The sequence below is a fragment of the Telopea speciosissima genome, chromosome 4, assembly GCF_018873765.1.
Source record: "Telopea speciosissima isolate NSW1024214 ecotype Mountain lineage chromosome 4, Tspe_v1, whole genome shotgun sequence".
Taxonomy (NCBI): Eukaryota; Viridiplantae; Streptophyta; class Magnoliopsida; order Proteales; family Proteaceae; genus Telopea; species Telopea speciosissima.
The window spans coordinates 34,067,553-34,077,541 of NC_057919.1; the positions used below are offsets into that span (position 1 = coordinate 34,067,553).

General features: G+C 37.0%; 1 pseudogene; it reads right to left on the reverse strand.

Annotated features, from left to right (window-relative positions):
• Nucleotides 1-6,419: 6,419 nt before the first annotated feature.
• Nucleotides 6,420-7,061, reverse strand: LOC122659767 (annotated as a pseudogene).
• Between the last annotated feature and the right edge of the window lie 2,928 nt (nt 7,062-9,989).

The window sequence follows — 9,989 nt, forward strand, 5'->3', positions numbered from 1 at the left end:
CCCACTAGGCCACATGTGGACTTCAGAGTTCCAACTAAATTCTCAGTCAGTACAATCCAGATCCAGAGAGAGAGAGAGAGATAAAAATGGCAAAACAAAAAACAAAAAAAAGGCATGCACAAGTAGTATAAAAATGAAGGAAATAAACAGTAACAGGGTTATAGGAGGATCATGGATGCATAAAAAACACCCTTTTTTTCTTTTTTCTTCTCTTTTTTTTTTTTCTTCATGTAATTAGAATGATTGGAATAAATATTAATAGATTTATAATTTTTTGAAACCCACCAGAGCGTGAGAATGTGAACAAATGGAGAGGTAAAAGGGGAGAGAGAGAGAGAAGAAGAATTGAACCTTTCCGCATAGACAGAGAGATGAGAAGAAAGAAATATCAGAGTTCAGGGAAAAAAGGAATGGCACGCTGGTAGGGAGGGTATGGGGTTAGGAGGCGGAATAGGGGTTGAGGGTGGGATTTTGGGTGGGTTTGCAGGGCTGGGTGCACCGGAGTTGCAGATGCATTTGGAGGAACCACTGGTTTTCCTTCGCCTTCTACGATGAACCAGAAGCAGAAGATGGAGAAGAAGGGTGTGGGACCCATTTGTTTTTAAAAATTAAAAAAAGGGAAGTAGTTTTTTGCACGGGAGTGTGGCCTAAGCCAGTACTCCTTTGTGTCTATCTCTCTCCTCCTTAAAACAAGGGGGTAGAGGTGTCTTTTCACATGGAGAGGAGAGAGATAGACTCATGGGAGTGCTGGCGTAGGCCACACTCCCAGACAAAGAACTTTTTCCCTTAAAAAAAATAACAATTAGAAACCGTGAGTGCAAGTAACCGATATTGTGGAGTACACATGGCATCCAACTATTGCACAAGGAGTGAGATCTCACTCCTCGTACGAGGAGCTAAGCCAGACTCGCAACTACCCTCTTAAAACTATAATTAGGAATACAATTAGAAATAAATTTATGAGGGTAATTGAGTGAAATCGCATTCACTGCTGAAAAATCAAAGAAAACTTAGAGCTTTAACTAACTTATTTTAAAAAGGGTTAAAACGTAATTGAGCACAACCCATCTTCCCCAAAACCATCTATAATCTTATCGTCCCTCTCTCTGATTTTCGGTGAAGCTAAAGGTTCCTCTCCTTCGGTCCCTCGACTCGCTCCCTCTCCCCCCAGTCTCTCGTTCCCTCATCCCTCATTTCCTCATTCCCTCGTTCCCTCCACGCCGTGTGAAGGTCAGATTTGTCAGACTCTGCAACGGAGGCAGCGGCGCAACACCATGCAATGGCCGAGTCATGGACTTTGCAACTGAGGTAAGAAATCAAAACCTCTCTCTCTCTCAAAGGGAAGCTTGTAATCAAATGTACCCCATGTATGACCTAAGTACACCACATCTGAGTTCCCAAACCAACGAAGCATCTAATGATACCTATATTTGGAGTAATCCACATACATCTATTGGCAAATTACAGTCCATGGGATCATCTAATACATGAATCAATTGTCTATCATGTTGGGTTCACAAGTATTGGAAAATCTGAGTCACCCTATTCAAATTTAGGGTTTCTCATGGTCGCCCATGGGAACCCTAGTGCAACCCAATTCAGGTTTGGTATAAAAATTTATTACCCAACACTCTCTTTTTCTTGTCCCATAATATTATGGGATCTACAAGAACAGAGAAAATCATCTCCTTTCCATCTCATGGAAAGAGGGAACCATCCCATACCCGAATGCGCAGAGGAAAATAGATTGATTCGGGTTTCTTTCACATCCCATGATTATCAAATAATTAATTAAATGTAATACATTAAATAAACATTAAGATCTACTAACCTATTGAGCCTCAAACATTGCTTCTCCCCCAGATAATGATTCTTCCCCTAATGAGCCGATCAAGAAAGCCCTAATCTGGATCTCCTTGATGCAGTAGAAAATCTCTAAGCCAAACCAGAATTTCTTCTCCAAAACTTGGATCTAATCTAGAAAACCAGGTTTCCAAAACCCTAACCCGATCTTACAACTCTAGAGAGTAAGAGAACCAAGGAGAAGAGAGAGAGTACCAAGAGACAATTTTTCTAGGGGGGGGGGGTAGAAAAATTCGTCCAAGGCTTGCATATTTTCTACGCCCCCCTTTGGTGTGTTTAAATAAATGAGGCTCTAAAGAGCCTCCTCATTCCCAGTGAGAGTCTGACACTCTCTCTCCCGTTTGACTTAAAACCCTAATGGGCTTAAGTGATGGGCTTCTAATTAGTGAAGAAGCACAATCTAAAAGGGAATATTTATAATTAATAAATTTAAACATTAAATTTTTTTTTTTTTTGGTAAAAAATTTAAGCATTAATGGGTCTTTAATTAATAGGATCAAGTCCATACTAGTTCATATAAATTAATTACTAATTAGCAAATCTTAGAAATACCCTTGCATATTAAATTATGCACTTACCCTCCACTAAACAACATCATTGTCATGGAATCTAGAACATGTACACTTGTACTGCCAAAACCCATTCCATGGTACATATCTGTAGCGGAGCGTCTGTGTACGTGATCGGAATCCGCAAAACATAATTAAACTCTTTAATCAAATACATAATTATAAATTATCATTTTATGTGAAAATATGTTTTGCAAAAACATTTAACAAAACAGTACAAGATCCTATTGAGTGACTTTTTCACTCACATAATATATACGCATTCCCAGAACATCAGCTTTAGTTCTCTTGAACCGCAATCATTGGTGAACCAAAGAATACACTCACATCATACAGTAACAAGGCCCTCTTAGGTATTGGGTCTCAGGGATACATGTCTATCCCAAACCTACATCTGGTAGTAATACATGAGGGAATCCACAAAATAAGATTCTTTGCTAATACATACATCAACATATGCGTACTCGCATTCGTACCCCAACATCAAACATGTCTAGGCATACCCAATGCGACGACCATATGATAAGGGTTGTCCAACCCAAACCCTAGTAGTGACTACCAATTTAAAGTAATACTTATGGACATACATTGCTCAAAAGTTTATATCGCATGTGATCATATTAAATAAAAATGTATGAAATGTTTAATACATAATAAATCGGGTCGAACCGGATTGAACCGGATTTGATGGACACACATATCTAACAAAATCCATTTCAGAAACAAATATGAATAAAAATTCAGAGCTATATAGTTGTCTCAAACTCATAGATTATATATAGCCTCAGATAGACTCATTCCTTTTGGTTTAATCTATTATGTTATCATCAGCACTGGTCCACCTGAATTCACATTTGGACAGATGTAGCTAACTCTATCACGGGTAGATGTCATAAACAAGAATGCTGATTGTTACATGCCCAAATCCTACCAAATTGATTGATAAGACCATGTCATAGTTCCTACCATCTCAATAAGTGCAAGCCCACCTGCATTAATATATGTCTCAATGGGAGAGCGAGACATTCTCAAGGCCTTCATTATTCCAGTCAAAGATCACTTCCGATTAGAAACAAGAATCCTAATAAAAATGCCAACCACATGCTTGTTCTGAGTCTAAGAGGGCCCATGCCCTATGCATTTGCACCATTGCAAGCCCCAAATAAATGGATGTATGATATTCTCCAAAAACTATTACAAGCTCTTTCAATGAAAAGAAAGTGTGAAATAAGAAATGGGAGATGTTTCCTTAGTTAGCCCAAAACTTCTACCTCACCACTGACCGTCTATGCTTGGAAAACTCTTCAACTTTATTGTCTCCATATTAAAATGATTCGGCTCTTTGAGCATTTGATTGCCTATGTAGATGGTTAGTCCTCTACACGCTCATGGCCTTCTTCTAAGGGTGTCAAAACTTAGCCCCAACCATTAAGATCGATCAAAATCGACTGAAAAAACCCAGACCAAACCGAACTGATCCTTATCGGATTGGTTTTGGACTGGGGTAATACGGGACCGACTGAAAACTGGACCACACCGAATCGACCAATATCCAAACTGAAAACCAAACTAGATGAATCCGATAAAAAATATTGAGTATAAGGTCATGAATAGGTGAATTGATTATCCATTGATTTTCACTATTAGTGAGCAAATTTCTGGTTATAAGGGGAATTGTTACAAATCAATGAGTATGAGGTTATGAATAGGGAAATTGATTTGTAAGAACGCTTCTTCCATTGATCTCCTTGTTTATTAGACAAAATTAGTTGGATTGTCAAATAAATGATTTGATAGTAAGGTTCATTTTGTGATTTCAATATTAGTTATCTTCTGAGTATCTCCCTTACAATTAATGATAAATAATTAATTATATGATTTTTAACAATGATTCCGATACAAACTCTATTTATCCATTTATTTAAATATTAGCTATCTTCCATTCTTCTCTTTATAATTTATTCTTCTTTGTTCGGATTACAACATGAACATATCTTATCCATGGTTGTTTACTTGTTTTGACTTTGGGAAGGTGAATTAAAGTGTTTTTATTGAATCTTTCCTTACTACAAATTATGAATGTAAGATTTTATTATGGTTTAAAGCTGAAAACAAACCAATCTAAACTGGTATTAAGCTGATATTGAAAAAACCAAAATAAACCGAATTCGCACCGGACCGAAACCGAAACCGATAGAAAACCAAAATTTATTAACAGTTTGGTTTTGGTCTCACTCTTTTCGAGACCGAAACTGATTCAGCCCCACCAAAACTGAGCCGAACCAACCGTTTGACACACCTACCTTCTTCATTGTTACTTAATAAGTGTTTAAAATGACTGATTATTAGCTTGAAAATTGATTGTTGGTTGGAATGGCCGGGTTATTGATATTATATGCCTTTTGCATGCAATTAGGTAGTAATTCCTCAATTTCACTACAAGAAATTGATGCAACGGCGGCACTTTTGGTTGAGCTATTGCGGCATTTTTTACAAATGTCGTAATATATGAAGATATACCGACATTTTATTAAAAATGCCGTCATATATAAAGGTATAACGGCGTATTGGTACAAACGTCGTCATATATGAATATATAACGGCGTTTGTACACAATCGCCATTAAACAAATTAGTTTCCTCGGCGTTTTTTTTAACAAGTGCCACTATAGCTTACCAGTTAATGATGATTTAATATTTTTATTAACGGCATTTTCAAAGAAATGCTGTCGTATGTCGTAATACAACGGCATTTATAAATAAACGCCGTAAAAAATAATAGATTTCCAAAACAAAAAACCCAAAATTGTTTTCACTTCCCCGCACTTTCCATCTCTCTCTCAAAAACCTTTTGTTCCCCCGCTCTTTCCATATCTCTCTCAAAGTTCTCTCGAAAAGCTTTTCAAACTCGAGAAGCAGCGCTCTTTTTCCTCTCTCAACCATCAAACCACTCTCATATCTCTTTCAAGCAACAGAGCAATGGTGAATCAGCGATTGTTGCTAGTTGGACTGGTGATTTCAGAGATTCTCATCAGTCATACCAATTCTCGCAAGTCCCACAAGGTTCGATCCTATTCAACCCTTCTCCTCTTCTTTTTACTTACATGCTTTGATTTGTCAGAAAGGATTAGTTCTTACATACCTATTGATCAACTCTTCTTTTGTTTAGGGTTTCTGTAGTTAAGTTCTCTTGTTTTAATTTTTTTTTATCTTAAACTTCCTTTCTCTCTCGCTCTCTGTTTCTACTTCGTTTCATTCTGTGTTTATCTATGGATTTGCGTATGTAGTTTATATATGTATGAACATGTGTTTATATTGGTGATGTGATGGTGAAAAGTAAAAACAGTAGAATGTGAGCTAATTTGGATTTGTTTTGATCAAACAAAGGTGGGGAAAAAGAAAATAGAATAGGTTTTACTTTCATCTTTGTTCTATTTGTTTCTAAGTGTGTTTAGGATGTTATATTTTTGATATCTTTTTCAGTTCTGAATTATGATCATTATTAGAAATTACCTAGCTCTAATTACTACTTGCTGTGGATGTCTTTTTTTTTTTCTATTCTTTTCTTCTTCCTTTTTGGGGTTAGAAACTCTTGTTAGAGTTTCAGAGTGAAACCATTAAAACCTCAACAATGTAACATCCTACTGTATAGTTGGTGAAACTAAAGCAGCCTCAAGAGCAGCCTCTCTCTGTTTTCTTGCCTGCAACTCCATTTTAATATCATCTGGATCAAGACTCCAGAACTTCACATCATCATATACTACTCCAGAAACTTCACTAGACCTACTAGAGAAACGACCCTTTCTCCCAGGCTAAATGCCATTAGTCTTGCTATCAGAATACTTGCGGCTAGCACCATTACCTTTTGGCACTCTAGCACCTCTAGAATATGCCATTTCTTGAGCAGCCTACAGCTCTTTTGATTGTCTTGCATTTTGCAAGGAAAGCTTAGTGACTTCTACCCTAATATTAGGCCCTTAGTCCCTAAAGGATGAAAGATAGGTAGAACTTACAAAGAGTGTCACAGAGTGACAGAGAGAGTTAAAAACAGAAACCCCCTTGTAGCTCTACACTCATTGAGAACCTAAACAAACACCACTGACAACACAAACAAACCATTATTGCAGTCTCAAGCTTCTTAGAGAGCCATGGGATATGGAAGGAGTTTCAGTATTGAAACATGTCTGCAGAAGCCATGATAGGTTTCTGATTTAGATAGAGTGAATTAGATGGGTTCATGAAAGCTATCAGCACCGATTAGAGTTTCCTCAGTTTCAAAACTGTTATTGCCCTCATTTATGTACTGGATGATCTCATTAAGGGACTGCAATCTGTTGTTCAACTCCCCCATCTAAGCTCTCAAAACTAAATTCTCAGCTTCAATGGCCAAGTAGTGCTGAGTGGTGAAGTTCATATTTGTAAGGATCTGGTTATTCTCCTTCTTGAGCTGAGCCATTTGGACCATCAGTTCATCCAAATGCTTCTGTTTCCCGCCGATTCACGGTTTGATAGCATTCTCTTCTTTTTCCTTTGATCCATTACAAGCTGAAGGTCTTCTTCTGAACCAGATTTTGGAAGCAGAGTTGACCCAAGAAGTTCCAGAAGAGGAAGGCATGGTATATTTATAGCAGAAATTTTATAATAAACCAAGTAGAGGGATTTGACTAGACTTTAAATACAACAAAGACAGGACCCAAATATTAAAAAAGAAACCAAAATGTATACGTTATACCTATTAATTAAGATATAAAAATAGATATAGAAGAAGTGCAAGGGTCTATCTAACAGTTATTAGATTGTGAGTAGAGCCAGTTCATGAAAAAAAAAAAAAACCAGTAAAGGAACCCAACAGAGAAGGAGTTGTATGAAAAGATCCTCTCTCTCTCTCTGTTCAGTTTCTATGCATGTTGCAAGTTTTTTTCTAATTCTTCTTTCCAAATATATCTGGGTTTACACTTTGAAGGTGTCTTTGTGTCTTATCTAGAGAAGACAAAGCAATATGGTTATTGGTGTTTCTGGGGTTTTATGTGACTGTTTTGGTGTCTGGTATTTCAGAACCATTTATTATTCCCATTCATCCATTTTACATGAGAACTGTTGGGGTTTGATCCGAAAAACTGTTAGAATCTGTGACTCACAGGTCAGGTTGAATCCGTTTATCATTTGTTTAGAATATTGAAGCAATTCTTGTACTCTGTTACTGAACTATGGTTCTCCAAATAAGTTGATTTAAAATCGTGTAATGGTCTTCTTTATTATCTCTTCTTTCCATGAGTAAATAGATTAATACATAAATTGTATGTGCTTGGTGGTCTAGATTTCTTTTGCTTTTCATTTTTTATGTTATCAATATTTTGATGATTTAACAATCGTGCATGAAGATTTTGCTTTCTTGCATGCTTCATAATCCATGTTGTTTCATTGGTTTTTGCAATATGAAAGTCGAGGTTACTACAAGACCCATATGGAGTTAGGCTTATATTATCAAACAGACAACTATTTGTATAACCAGAGTTGTCTCGTAACAACATGTTGCCATAATAGCTGAGATGACTGAGATTCATTGTAAACAAAGATCTCACGAGCATGTTAATTTCTTCTAGAAATTTCAACAGCACTTCAGTGACTGTCCTCCTAGAGATATAGGAGAGTTGGCAGTATGCAGGCCATTACTGTGGGGTCTGAACTCCAGAGGGACATATTAAATCTTATTTGTTTTGTATTCATTATTTATTAATCTGCTTAATTTCATTTCCTTTAGATTTTCTTTGGTTTATTGTTACTAATTAGGTTAGTATGATTTTGAGTTTCGATTCTGCCATTTCCAATGTCTAGCTATCCTGTGAATGGGGTTCCTGTGCAAGGATGGTTTTATGTGGAGAAAATTACTATTTTTGGGGTCATTCGTCTGTACATCATGTGACATTTTCTTCTCGTAATGCCTTGTTTGTTGTATAGTAAAGTCTACAAAGTATAAAGTACAAGACTACCTAAAAGATGTTATGCACTTGCCCATCGTCCACGTAAAAATTGGGAATGGTTTCGTGGTGGAAAAAACCTGCTACGACGATTTGTATTTCTTCTCCTTCACCTATTAAAATGAGGCTTCAACCTAGCATCCATGGAAACAGAAAAATTTCATTGTTGAGATGATAACACATTTCAAACTTCATCATGAAAAAACTCACTCTTAAAAAAAGAAGGAAGGGACATCGGTGGTAGGGAGATTACTTGTTCGGATTGGATTTGACATGCTTGGAGGTACCATGTGAAAGCTTTCTTTTACTTGCTTCATGGGCTGCTTCTTCATTTCTGCCTCGCAAATTTTCATTAGCTTGAAAATGCACCGAAGATTGTGGTTGTGATGGAAGAACCCTTGCTTGGCCTTGGTTTGCCCCTAGAGAAAACATTAGTGCCAGGCAAGTAAAACTACCCATAATCTGCAAAGTACCAACCCATCATTATTCTCTTGCTCTCCTTGTCTTCTTACTAAATTTTGAAGATGATTAGTGAGAAGTGTTACATATGTTTGATTTATCGGAAAAGATCTCTGCCTGGGGAGTGTGGCCTACGCCAAAGACTTGCATGAGTCTATCTCTCTCCTCCCCATGTGAAAAGACACTCTCGCCCCTTGTTTTAAGGAGGAGAGATATAGACACATGGGAGTCTTGGCGTAGGTCACACTCCCGGACGAAAACTGCTTCCCTTGATTTATTAATATCTTTCTCTCCCTCTCTCTCTCTCTCTCTCTCTCTCTCTCTCACACACACACACCGAGTCAAGAGATGAGTGGGCCATGTGATGCATCTTTGATTGTCCCAGTTTTGAACTAATCTCGACTCTGATGAGTGGGCCATGTCATTGAACATATATCTTTACCGAGAAGTGTTACATATATTTGATTTATATTTATTCTTTTTCCTTTGTAACGATGAATCAATGATACTACATGGCTGTTGCATTCTTGCTACTTGCTTGCAACTTAATTGAAAATGAAAATTCCCAATTTGACCTTATTGGATTTGTACATCTTCCCATTGGTTTTATACTTTTATGTTTTGGTCAATGACATATATGCATATTTCCTTCTCATTTGAGTGTCATGGTTGGTAGAAGAAATCTATATAAATGAAAAGAAACCGATTTCTGATCCGCAGGTGTGCATGCTTTCTTTTTCTCTTGCCCTTTGGAAGAATATATCCCTCAATTCAATAGAAGTAGTAAGAGAGAGATATTATGGACTTTAAATCCCTTGAGGAAAGTCGTATAAACTTAGACCTAAACATCTCAATAGCCATCTCCAACTCTAACTAGAAACCGAAACTATAAATTTGTGCACTTGTATACGTAATTTGCTACGATACTACTCATAAATTTTGTTCTCTCTTGTATCACAATTTAATTGAAATTACAGCATAAGCATGGAGAGTTACAACAAGGAACCGTGATTTGCAAAACTCTCAAGGACCCCTTTAGTAATTAGGTTGAGAATACCAACTCGAACTCAAATACTAGGTGGATCAGTGGGTAGTTTGTAAAGTGCCATATTGGGTTTGTT